General features: G+C 46.5%; 1 protein-coding gene across 2 annotated transcripts in view; it reads right to left on the reverse strand.

The window, feature by feature from the left end:
• Window positions 1-13433, reverse strand: part of AGBL4 (AGBL carboxypeptidase 4) — a 1492749-nt gene that overhangs the window by 186038 nt on the left and 1293278 nt on the right. The window lies entirely within an intron of this gene.

Raw genomic sequence — 13433 nt, forward strand, 5'->3', positions numbered from 1 at the left:
CAGGCTAGAGACTCCTCAGGGCTTTCTCTCTCCCCTCTTCATCTTTTATCTCTTTCCTTCTTACCCAGGCACGTGGGATGGGAGGGAATGTCGTGTTCTGGGGAAGAAGCCCGCAACATCCCAATGACAGTGGAGGCCTTTTGAGACTTGCTGTTTGCCAGGTGCTGCAGGCTCTTGCCTGGATTACCCCATTTTATCATCTTGGCAACCCTGCTGGGTAAGAACTCTCAATTAGCTTGTCCATGGTCATTGACCACTGAGCAAGAAGATACAGAATTCAACTCCAGGCCGTGTGGCTACAGGGCTCAAGCAGTAGAGGCAGCCCAGCATAGGCAGACACATGCTCATTTCCTCGTGTATTTCAGCCTCTTTGTTCCTCTCTCTCTCTCTCTTTTTCAGGATGACTTTTATTTATTTATTCTGGCTGCTCCATTGGGTATGTGGGATCTAGTTCCCTGACCAGGGGTCAAATCCGGGTCCCCTGCATTAGGAGGCTGGAGTTTTAGCCACTAGACTACTAGGGAAGTCCCTTTTTTGTTGTTCAGTTGCTAAGTCGTGTCCGACTGTTCGCGACCCCACCGACCACAGCACACCAGGCTTCCCTGTCCTTCACTGTCTCTTGGAGTTTGCTCAGACTCATGTCCCTTGAGTTGGTGATGCCATCCAACCATTTCATCCTCTGCTGTGCCTTTCTCCTCCTGCCCTCAATCTTTCCCAGCATCAAGGTCTTTTTCTACCCTGGCTCTTCTCGATTAATCTTCCCAGCAGGCCCCCTGGACCTCTGTGGCCCAGGACAGGGCTAGGCGTAGATTAAATGCCCAGTGATATTCGCTGGGAAAGGGAGTGTATCTAAAAACTACTTGCGTGGGAAAGATATTTAGTCCCATTTTACCCTGAACTCCACAGAGAGGAAAGTGGGCTAGAAATGAAGTTGCTTGCCCCAGGAGCAACATAGTGGGGGAAGAGCTGAGAATCCATCCCAGAGTCCTCGGCTGCTGGCTGGCCTGCTTCCCAGTCGCAGAACCCACCTCTCGCTCCACAAAAGCAGCTTCCGTAATGGCAGGCGTGCACGCAGAGGTGTAGACACTCTCATGGGAGGCTCCGATGCGGCCCTTGGGCTCGCTGAAAGGCAGGACTGTAGCTGCTCGTCTCTGGGACTTGTCTCTGGCTCGCCAACAGGTGGCGCTCCACTAGACCAGTCTTTTGCTCTCTAGTCCATGCACTGGAGAAGGAAATGGCAACCCACTCCAGTGTTCTTGCCTGCAGAATCCCAGGGACGGTAGAGCCTGGTGGGCTGCCGTCTATGGGGTCGCACAGAGTCGGACACGACTGAAGCGACTTAGAAGCAGCAGCAGCAGCTCAAAGTCCCTGAGACGCATCTAAGGGGCAGAAGCCTGGTGAAATCCATTCCTCTGTTACCTTGCTGATCAGCCTCCGACTCCGCAACCCCAAACAGAAACCTCCTTCCAAGTCCACGGGAAAATGAAAGGCAGAGAGATTTCTCCTGTGACTTCCAGGTTTTCTGTCCTGCTAGAAAACTGTGAGCAGCTTGCTGAAAAGCAACAGCCCCCACCCCCCAGCGCTGCCCTGGAGCCTCCACGGGGCCCCAGGCTGCCAGGGTCTGGTTCTGTCTCTCTTCCCACTCAGCCCCGACCTGCAGAGCCCGCACTGCCTTGGGCACGCAGCTCTTCTCAGACTCTGCCTTTGTACGCTCTCCTACCCACCCCCGACTTGCTTTAATCCCCTCGTCTAGAACTCCTTTAAAAACCAAAAAAAGACCTGTGTTTTGGGGTGTGGTGCTGGCACCCGCAAGGCTTCCTTGGTACTGGGGATTCCTTATATGCTGACCTACATGCAGGCGCCCCTCCTAACCTGGCCGCCAGCCTCTCTCAGGATCCTAACAGCAATAAAGAGCAGTGGGTAGGGAAGGATGGGTGACGAAATAGAGAGAATATGATCATCTATATATAAATATCTATTGCTGGAGATGCAGAACCACTGAGGTTTTTTAAAATGGCTTCACAAATAAACATGTTTCAATTCCAGCTTCAATTCACTAGCTGTGTGTGTCTTGTTTTTAACTAGCTGTTATGTGTGGATCAGCCTCTAAAGTGTTGCTTTTCTTGACGGTAAAATGGGGTAATAATTATACCCTCCTCATGTGATTGCTGAGAGAAGCAAAAGGAGACGGTTCTCTATCCCGGCATAGAGCCCACGTGTGGGCAGTGACCGGGCTCCCTTACTAGTGATTGTCTTCCCAGATTTCTGAGTGACAGTTTTCCTCCAGGAGCCAAAGAGTGTTGGTTCCTCCTTCCCGAATGCCATTTTCTTAGCCACTCATTCATCCATTTATCTGCTAACATCATCAGCCTCTACTCCATGCCAAGCCCTTAAGCCAGTTCCCTTGACATTTCCCTGATTCCTTCCGCCCCCTGGCCTGGCCACCCCACTCCCAATAACCATCCTCACCCTCTCTCCACCCAGTGAAATTAGTCTTTAGATTCTCACAGGAGCCTCTTATACATGCCTCTGTGGAGCACTCCTATCACAACTGTATAGTCAGTTTACCTGTCTCTCAACGGCACTCATTTAAATAAGTCTCACCTGGTCATTCTAACCTCCCTCCTGCTGCATTCTTCTCCGACCCTTTCTATTCAAAAATTACACAAAGCTTCAGTGGCAGGGGATTCCACTATCCAGTGTCCTGTATCACTCAAAGGATACAGGACTCTGTGATGAGGCTTTGCCAAGGTTCCCAGCGGCCAGGTCCCCAACCTTTAGAAAACCCCCTGCTGCAAGGTGCCTGCTTTTCTCCCTCAGTCACAAATACAGAGTGCTGGATCCTGCCAATTCCATGTCCCAGCTGGTAAGAAATGCCCACGTTGGACTAATCACCTTCTAAACAAACAGCACAGTGACGAGCCGTGTGGGGGGACCCGGGGCCGCACAGGCTGGTGTTTTCAATTTAGAGGCCATGCATTATTTACACTGCCATTACTCCCCTCAATTTGACTTCACGCTTTAGCCCTAATTTCAGTATAATCAAAGCCAATGAATATTTAATCAGGATTGCTTCCAGAAATTGAGTAATGCCATTAACATAATGGCCTCAGGACTTCAAAGCTGCTTTCCTTCAAATGCATCTGACTTCTACCTTTCCTCACCCTCACCCCTTAACCAGCTGTGCAAGTTTCATGTTTCCTATTTAGGAAAAAAATAGTGAGCTTGCGACCTGGCCTGGAGGCCAGCGACAGCTTTGCCTAGGTGTCAGAAGGTGGGGAGGAGTGTCGGCCCCAGAGCTTGCGCCCTGGACCCAGTGGGAGAGACTCCAGGACAGTCACACTCTGCGGGCAGACCTCTTTTTAAAGTACCTTGATACATGAAAATACCAAGTTTTAAGCCACATCCCAAAGGGAGTCAAATTCAGGTTCTAAACACGGCTATAGTCACACACAGCCAGACTCTGGAAGGGCTGGCCTGAACTACTGCCAGCCCCTCCACCACCACCAGCAGAAGAATCCACTCTTCAGGAGCCAGAGCGTGGGCCTGTCTTAAAGGTCCTCATTAGGTGTGGAAGTCCACCTCCTCCCGGCTCCCCACCTGGGCCCAGGCTCTGTTCTCTGAGGCTCCACCGAACAAGGGTGCTCCTTCTGCCCCAAACTGGGCAGACATTAGAAAATAGCTTTCTTCTCTTCCTGTGCATCCTGTCCTGGTGCCAGGGCCCTGGCCAGGCTCTGTGGGGAACACACTGACGAGTCTGATGCGACTTACTCCCCAGGAGTTCAATGCGAATGTCGTCAGGGGCTGCAGACACATTGTTGGGGCTATGCCGACTCCGGCTGTGTTTCCCAGGTTAGAGCACTTTCCCCCTCCGTTGCCTGACTGTATGCACTTCTGCCTCCTTCCCCCAACTGCAGACTCCTTGAGGGCAAGGGTGAGGCTGATGTTGCTCCGTATCCCTGGGGGAACTGGTTCATGCTCTCTAGGTATCACACTCATCAATAGAGGACTCGGCTACTCTTCACAAGCTGGACAGGAAGCTGTTCAGCCTTGATTCTCTAACCTGCAAGGCAGGAAGCACACCACTGCCTGGCTTTATCATAAACACCAATCAAGGGCCTCCTCAATAGGAACAGAGAGAAGAAATGGATGCCTTGTGCTGCCACCTGGTGGTGACTTCCAGCATGACGTCTTCCAAACCACTTTGTTCTTCCTACCAAGAGGCTGTGGACAGGAAGGTATGTCTATGGAGCACCTGCCAGATATCAGTGCTTTACACACTTTGTCTTACTAGATTACAGTGTTGGAATGTGGGCATTATCATTCCCATTTTACAGATAGAGAAACTGAGGCTCAGCAAAGTGTGGTAATGTAACCTCGAGCAAGAGGCAAAGATGAGATTTGGTTCCTCATTTACTGACTCCTACCTTGTCCGGGGATTTTTTCCCTGTTCCAAAAGCTAACCCAAATGAATGAATGCAGCAGGTACTGTCAGCTGCCTCTGCCCCCTTCCATCAGCCCACCTCAGAGCAAGCTGACCTGGTGTCCAGCTCCCAGCATTTTCAAACATTGGCCCAAGGCCTCTCTCTGCCCACTGCAGCCCACACTTTCCCTGAGCATGGTAGGCCAGAGGTGCCAAGGATTTACAGCTCCCCTCCCCCATGGAAGCCCTCAGCTAAGGACTGAGGGACTGTGCAGTATATTCCCTGGCTCCCTTGCCCACTGCTTGCAGGGCATATTCTACACGGGCTCCCAGAGTCCCTAGCAGGCTTAAACTTTGGTTGCCCACAGAGGTCACCTTCTCAGTTACACGCCCTTGATGGGCATCCTTTTCCTTTTCTGTCTATTCCCACTCCCTCCAGGTGTTTCCTCACTTTCTAAACAAAATTCTTGCACTCAAATCCTTGTTTTAGAGTCTGTTTATGGGAAGGTGCTCTGATTATTCTATTAGTCCTTCTGTGCCCCCTCCCCAGCCCCAGCTCCACCTCCCTTAGGGAAGTGCCCAGCAAGTCTCCCCTAGGGCCTGCACACTGTGGATGGAGTCCCTCGTTTTGGCCCCCAGGAGTCCAGCTGTTTGGCCTCAAGGGCCGTCCCTGAAGCTGGAGCGAGTTACCCAGCACACCCAGGCTTCCTCTGACAGTACCTTATTCAAGACGCATCTTGTCTCCCTGGATGGCGAGCAAGAAGGCTGCTCAGACAATTAAAATGCATGGCATTTACACGGAGCACAGGGCTTTGTTCTGACAGCAAACAGGGGAGCCCGCCGTATGCGGGAGCTCAGCTGCCAAGGGCTTCGCTTAGGAGGAAATTAGCCTCCATGTTCAGAGGCGGGCAGGGTATGATAAACCCCCCTCTGAGACATGTAGCCTGTGGCCCCACAGGGAGGAGGGCAGTCCGGGCTCAGCCTGCTGCCGTCCTGTCTGCAATTGCTCCTCTGTGTCCCAAATTTCTCAGAGGGTCCAGAGCACAGGGGCCAGCTCTTACCTGCCCCCAAAAGAGCTGGGAAGGGAAGGAAGGGAGCTACGAGGTTTCTGTCATCTGCTATGTGCCACAGACCTCACATACCTTGTCTCATCTAATCTTCATAGGACTCAGCAAGTCCAGCATTACTGCCCCCCGTTCAAGGGAGGAAACCGAGTCCCTGGCAGGTCTTGCATACGTGGAGGAGTCAGCCTTCAAACTCAGGTTTGTCTGACTCCACTCTCTCTGGTCTTTCCTGCCCCCCCCACCTCCCCCCACAATGGAGGTACAGTGTCAGTGACTGACCAGCACCTCAGGGTTACACTGAGATCAGGAATCTTGGCTGAAGTGCAGTTTGAGCCTTTTGGGAGAATTCTGTACCTGCATTCACCTCAGGCACAGGAGAGATTTGGAAAGAGGCTTTGGCCCATCTCCACATGACCGTCTGGCCATGCCCAGCCTTTGCTAGAGCTTTCCTTTCTACTGTCCCTCTTCATCTTCAAGAGCCAGCCTCAGCCCTCCAGGAAGCCTTCTCTGGCCCCTCAGACCTCTCTCACTTCCCTTCTCATCTGCACAAGCAGACCTGGGAGGAGGCAGCTGGGTGGGCAGAGAGTGCACCCTTGTGAGGGTGGAGGCTGGCCCTCTGTCCTGCCTGTGACCTTGTGTGGCCACAGGCAGCTTTCTGCTGCACTTTGCACCTCAGTTTCTTCACCTGAAACTTGGAAGAATAATACCTGTCTTGCCTAATCCCAGATCGTTTTTAGCATCAACTAGATAATAGATATTAGAATGCTTTAAAATTGTGAATGTGTAGTACACTTGATGATTTAAATCACTAAGACTTCAAAATATAATTTCATTAACACTGAGGGTCTACATGATCATGAACTCCTTATTGCCAAATTCAGTTTTAAATTGAAGAAAGTAGGGAAACCACTAGACCATGCAGGTATGACCTAAGTCAAATCCCTTATGATTATACAGTGGAAGTGACAAATAGATTCGAGTGATTAGAACTGATAGAGTGCCTGAGGAACTATGGACGGAGGTTTGTGACATTGTATAGGAGGCAGGGATTGAGACCATCCCCAAGAAAAAAGAAATGCAAAAGGGCAAAAGGGTTGTCTGAGGAGGGCTTACAAATAGCTGAGAGAAGAAGAGAAGCTAAAGGCAAAGGAGAAAAGGAAAGATATACCCATTTGAATGCAGAGTTCCAAAGAATAAAGAGATAAGAAAGCCTTCCTCAGTGATCAATGCAAAGAAATATAGGAAAACAATAGAATGGGAAAGAGTAGAGACCTCTTCAAGAAAATTAGAGATACCAAGGGAACATTCCATGCAAAGATGGGCTCGAGAAAGGACAGAAATGGTATGGACCTAACAGAAGCAGAAGATATTAAGAAGAGGTGGCAAGAATACACAGAAGAACTATACAGAAAAGATCTTCATGACCCAGGTAACCACAATAGTGTGATCACTCATCTAGAGCTAGACATCCTGGAATGTGAAGTCAAGTGGGCCTTAGGAAGCATCACTAAGAACAGAGCTAGTGGAGGTGATGGAATTCCAGTTGAGCTGTTTCAAATTCTAAAAGATGATGCTGTGAAAGTGCTGTACTCAATATGTCAGCAAATTTGGAAAACTCAGCAGTGGCCACAGGACTTGAAAAGTCAGTTTTCACTCCAATCCCTAAGAAACGCAATGCCAAAGAATGTTCAAACTACTGCACAAATGCACTCATCTCACATGCTAGCAAAGAAATCCTCAAAATTCTCCAAGCCAGGCTTCAACAGTACGTGAACTGTGAACTTCCAGATGTTCAAGCTGGATTTAGAAAAGGCAGAGGAACCAGAGATCAAATTGCCAACATACGCTGGATCATTGAAAAAGCAAGAGAGTTCCAGAAAAACATCTACTTCTGCTTTATTGACTATGCCAAAGTCTTTGGCTGTGTGGATTACAACAAACTGTGGAAAATTCTGAACGAGATGGGAATACCAGACCACCTTAGTACCTCCTGAGAAATCTGTATGCAGGTCAAAAAGCAACAGTTAGAACTGGACATGGAACAACAGACTGGTTCCAAATTGGGAAAGGAGTATGTCAAGGCTGTATATTGTTACCCTGCTTATTTAATGTATATGCAGAGTACATCATGAGAAACGTCAGGCTGGAGGAAGCACAAGCTGGAATCAAGATTGCCAGAAGAAATATCAGTAACCTCAGATATGCAGATGACACCATCCTTATGGCAGAAAGTGGAAAGAGTGAGAAAGTGAAAGTGAAAGAGGAGAGTGAAAAAACTGGCTAAAACTCAACATTCAGAAAACTAAGATCATGGCATCCGGTCCCATCACTTCATGGCAAATAGATGGGCAAACAATGAAAACAGTAACAGACTTCATTTTATTGGGCTCCAAAATCACTGCAGATGGTGACTATAGCCATGAAATTAAAAGATGCTTGCTGTTTTGAAAGTAAAGCTATGACCAACCTAGACAGTATATTAAAAAGCAGAGATATTACTTTTCCACAAATGTCCATCTAGTCAAAGCTATAGTTTTTCCAGTAGTCATGTTCGGAGGTGAGAGCTGGACTATAAAGAAAGCTGAGCACTGAAGAATTGATGCTTTTGAACTGTGGTGTTGGAAAAGACTTTTGAGAGTCCCTTGGACTGCAAGGAGATCCAACCAGTCCATCCTAAAGGAAATCAGTCCTGAATATTCATTGGAAGGACTGATGCTGAAGCTGAAACTCCAATACTTTGGCCATCTGATGAGAAGAGCTAACCCATTTGAAAAGACCCTGATGCTGGGAAAGATTGAAGGCAGGAGGAGAAGGGGACGACAGAGGATGAGATGGCTGGATGGCATCACTGACTTGATGGACGTGAGTCTGAGTAAGCTCCGGGAGTTGGTGATGGACAGGGAGGCCTGGCGTGCTGCCGTCCACGGGGTCGCAAAGAGTTGGACACGACTGAGCGACTGAACTGACCAACTGAGGGCCTACACTCTGCCCTGCTTCCTGCCGGGTAGCACATTTACCCAGAGTCATTGAGGGAATGTTAGATGCCAGTCCCTGAGGTGAGTTGAGAGCAAAACAGTGACAATCCAGTTTTCTGAATTCTCAGTCTAGTAGAGGAAATAGACAAAAATGAATGTGTGAATGGATGAGTGAATGAATGAATGGAATGCATAAAATTACCTTCCCCCCATTGAAATGTTCTGCTATTAATATGGTAGCAGACTAACAATGCTAAACATGCACTTTCTGTCTTTAAAAGACTCACAAAGATAAAGAAAATAATAAAAATTGACAATAGCCTTATATAGTATGTCAGATTTTAGGGTGGGGAAATTCAAGGCTGTACCCTCTGAGGGAAAAGATTTTACTCCTTACACATCTTGTTCCCAACCCTAAGATGCACTGAACAGGAAAAGAGGAGTCTGCCAGGTGGGAACACCTGTCTCTAGGGCCAGCTGGCACCGAACCCTGCACTCCCTCCCCTCCCCGACGCTGTGGTCCTCTCTTCTTCCTTTTAAGTTTTTCTTACACACATTCAGAAGAAGGAATCCCAAGGAGGCAGCACAAGACGCTGAGATGGACTGGCATCCTGGAGCGTTTAGAGCTTCCAAAGAAGCTTTGTAGATAGGGACTGGACAGCAAGTGCCCTGGACATCATGCATGTTGGGGCAAAGGAAGGTCCCTCAGGTACCACTCTGGGAAAGGGCGGAGTACAGACTGCATCGCATCCTGCAGCCAGAAAATCTAGGGGTCGTCCCTGGAAAAGAGCCAACTGCAGGCTGGTAAAGCACAGTTAGGAAAACTCGTGAATGGAACTGGGCAGAGCAAATTGACTGGCACGGCGGGTCTACATCAGTGAAGGGTCAGCCGTCCTCCACACCTTCCTGGTTGCAATGCCAGGTCTGCGTAGACCTTGCTCTACTGAAAGATGATGAAGCAAAGAAAAATGAACACGCCCTCCTCCCCAATTTTTGAAAAGTAAAGTCTTTGAAGAGATGGCTTTCCTGGTAGCTCAGCTGGTAAAGAATTCGCCTGCAATGCAGGAGGCCCTGGTTTGATTCCTGGGTTGGGAAGATCCCCTGGAGAAGGGATAGGCTACCCACTCCAGTGTTCTTGGGCTTTCCTGGTGGCTCAGACAGTCAAGAATCCACTTGCAATGTGGGTGACCTGGTTTCGATCCCTGGGTTGGGAAGATCCCCTGGAGGAGGACATAGCAACCCATTCCAGTATTTTTGCCTGGAGAATTCCATGGACTGTATAGTCCATGGGGTTGAAAGAGTTGGACACGACTGAGCAACATTCACTTGAAGAGATACTACAGCAAAAGAAAAAGAAAGTATTGTCTTGAAAACAGAAAGATTGAACAGAAGCTAAGACTATTCAGAGACCATCTGCTTGGTATCCTCCAAAAGATGTAAAGGAATTGACTACTAGAAAGAGCAGGATGTAGGATGAGATAAAGGCAGAGACACAAAGGAAGGATGATATGGCAAATTAACACAAGATAAAATGCCAAATTAAAATTCCCCTGGGAGTGAGAAAAGATGCAGAAAATGACATCAGTGATGAGAACTAATTTGAGTACTTCTCAAAGAATGTAGAGAAAAAAAATGTCAGTGATGAAAATTATGAGAAAGCGGTTAATAGATACAGAGGACAAGAATAAAGTCTAAGAATTATCAATATTCTGGAGGGCAGAGGGGATATAATAAAAACAAAAGTGACAAAAGCATAATAGGGAATTTTTTTTCACCAACTAGAACAAAAAAGCTAAACAGAGCAATATCGACTTGAGTTAAAAACCCAAAAGAGACCAGTGATCAAGGCTATAGTAATGAAAAGAAAGAGAAGCGGGATCTTGGGAAAATACACTTCAAGGATAAAGAAAATACTGTATTAAGATCCAGGAAGGAAAGCAGATTGACAGCTAAGCTTAACACCAGACATTAGAAAAGAAGAATTATCAAGTGTTGAGGAAGATGACAAGGGAAGTAAAAGCATGTGAGCTTCTAAGCTGCATAAGAAGAAGTAGAAAATTACTGCTTTGTTCTTAACTGACAGTGAATATAATGGATATGGATATGGATATAATTGCATGTGGCACACGTATAAGGCACGGATTAGAGAATAAGTTACAGAGAGGATTTTAAACTTCTCAATTAATGTGAAAGGAATAAACAAAGAAAATATAGTTTACAAAAAGAGATAGAGAAAAGTCGGTTAAGATCAATGAGAAAATGTAAAACTGGGTGAGAGGTTACGTCAAACAGACTAGATATGAAATGATCACAAATGCATCATTCTATTGGAGGACACAAATTCTCAAGGTAAAATGCAAACATTAAGTTACGTGCAACTTATAAGTGGCAAATCTAAAATGGTTAATGCTTATTACCTACTGGCCATGAGTATCACACTGTGCCGGCCATTTCACTAGCATCATCACATCCAGTCCTCCCAACAACCACAGGGGACGGGGATACTGTTAACAGCGAGTGACCTTCCCCAGGCTGAGCAGCTAATACACAGTAGAGTCGGAATTTAAACCCAATCCAGTCTCAGGGCACAGCTTTCTAAACAATACCATCTACTGCACCTGAGGCAAAACTACACAATAAGGTTAAAGAAACGAAGCTTCCAAGGACTTCCCTGGTGGATCAATGGCTAAGATTTCACACTTCCAGTGCAGGGGCACCGGTTCGATGTTGGTCAGGGAACCAGATGCCACGTGTCTCAACTAACAGTTCGCATGCCACAACTAAAGATCCCCAGAACCACATCTAAGACTTGGCACAGCCAAATAAATATTTGAAAAGTGAAGCTACCAAATATTTCAGGCAAACGCAATTAAAGAGAAAGCAGAGGTGACAATGCTAATGATAAAGCAGAATCCAAGGCAAGAACATTTTAATAAGCAAGAGGTTGGTCAAATTAAATTGATAAAAGGTAAATCCTCCATTGAATATTTAATAGTCGTGAACTTATTGCAACCAACAAAATGAAATATTTTAAGTAAGAAATTAGCAAGCCATGAAGAAAGCAACATAAATTATACAGCAAGAGGCTAGACAAAATTATAGTAAGCACAGACAAAAATAGCCAACTAGGTTGTTTCTAGTTTCAGACATTCATACATAGGTGATAAAAACTATATTTAAAAAGCGTAGAAACGATAAATACAAAATTGTTGATGGTGGTTACCACTAAAGGTAAGCCAAGTAATAGGACATTGATAAATGTGAGTTATTAGTAATGTTCTAATTCTTGAGTTGGGCAGTGAGTTCATAGGTGTTCATTATATAACTATGCTTTCCAAGTTACTCATATATCTAAATTATTTTATATATATCATCTGAGCCACTAGGGAAGCCCGAATAATAAAAAGGAAAAAATAAAGAAAAAAGATTTGAATAAAGCAATGAAGTTGAGTTAATAACATTTAACAATTTTCACTCCACAGATAATAGAATAATTTGGTAAACTCCAAATAATAATACAAATGTATATACTTTTTATTCTCTGACCATGACTATGAAAACCAGAAAATAATAATTTTCAACAGCAACAGAAACAGCTGCAACTAACTGCCACATGGAAATTAAAATCGCCTTTATAAAAATATTATGTCAAAGAATAAAAGAAAATAATACGATTACAAAATATTTTTAAAAACAATTTATAAAACTAATGGAAGGCTGCCAAAATTATGCTCAGAGAGAAACTTTTATATTCAAGTGCATGCTTAACCAAATAAGAAAGCCGAAGAAAAAATAATTGACACAAGCTACATAATTTGGAAAGAGAACAGAAAGAAGCCCATGGAAGGCAGCAAGAAAGAGGTGATAAAGGTATAAATGGATAAATTAGCAAACAAAAATCGGAGATTTGATAAAGAATTACGACAGCTTTTTGATTTTTTTTTTAACAAAACCATAACATAAGCACATTATGGTATAGAAAACGAATAGATGTTTCAAGGCAGGTAAAAAAACAACTTTAAAACCAAATCCAACATACACAGTCAGGCACAAAATACACTCCTATTGGCATGTACTTAAGTGTACATTATTACACAGTCATATGTGAGTGTACCTACACATGTGGATGCCTATCTATCCACACATAAATACCTAATATGCAGTCACATGTTGGTTTAATACAAGACAGCATGTGTTTAAGAGCAAAGTAAGGAGGAGAAGCCGCGGGGATGTATGGACTCGGAGGTGGGCCAGGGCCCTCTCGGGTCCTTAAGTAAAGGGCGCAAGTCTGTCTTTGATCACGCAGTTCCCTCCCCCAGGCACTCCCATCTGCCCTGAATGTCTGCTGAACTCTGTTTTAAGCCTCAGCGGGAGAGTCACCTCCTCCGGGAAGGCTTCCTGGTCATAGCCTGAATCTGGGAAGACTTGTCCTTTCTCAGAGCCCCTGCATGCTTCTCTACCCTGATAGGTGTGACACAGGAGCGCAGCACAGGAAATCGAGTGATGGAGACCGAGGGGTGGGCGTGCTCACCCCAGCTGGCGGCCCGGGGGCAGCAGACTCCTGTTCACGCCGCAGATGAGAGTCCCAAGTGGAGGCCAAGCGCAGACATGTGGTGAGGGCTGGGCTGGTGCTCATCAGCGGAACGACCGCGGCAGCAGCCAGCTCCGGCCTGTCTTGTCAGCACCAGGTGCCGCCCCTACACCCCTCACACATCATCACCACACACACACATCACAGAGAATCTGGGCAGCGGCAAGGAGAGGGGCAGACACGGGCCCAGAAAGGAGGGACACATGAAGGCCTGACTTCCTTCCTGATGCTCGTTTGTGTTTCTCTCAAGCAGCACTCTCCCAGGGAAGGAGTGGGGAGATCATGGGGTTTCTGCCAGGCTGATCTGGATTCCAACCCTGCCTGCCACTAGCCCACAGCATGACCTCAGACAAGCTGATGGACTCTGAGTCTACATCCTC

The sequence above is a fragment of the Ovis aries genome, chromosome 1, assembly GCF_016772045.2.
Source record: "Ovis aries strain OAR_USU_Benz2616 breed Rambouillet chromosome 1, ARS-UI_Ramb_v3.0, whole genome shotgun sequence".
Classification (NCBI taxonomy): Eukaryota; Metazoa; Chordata; class Mammalia; order Artiodactyla; family Bovidae; genus Ovis; species Ovis aries.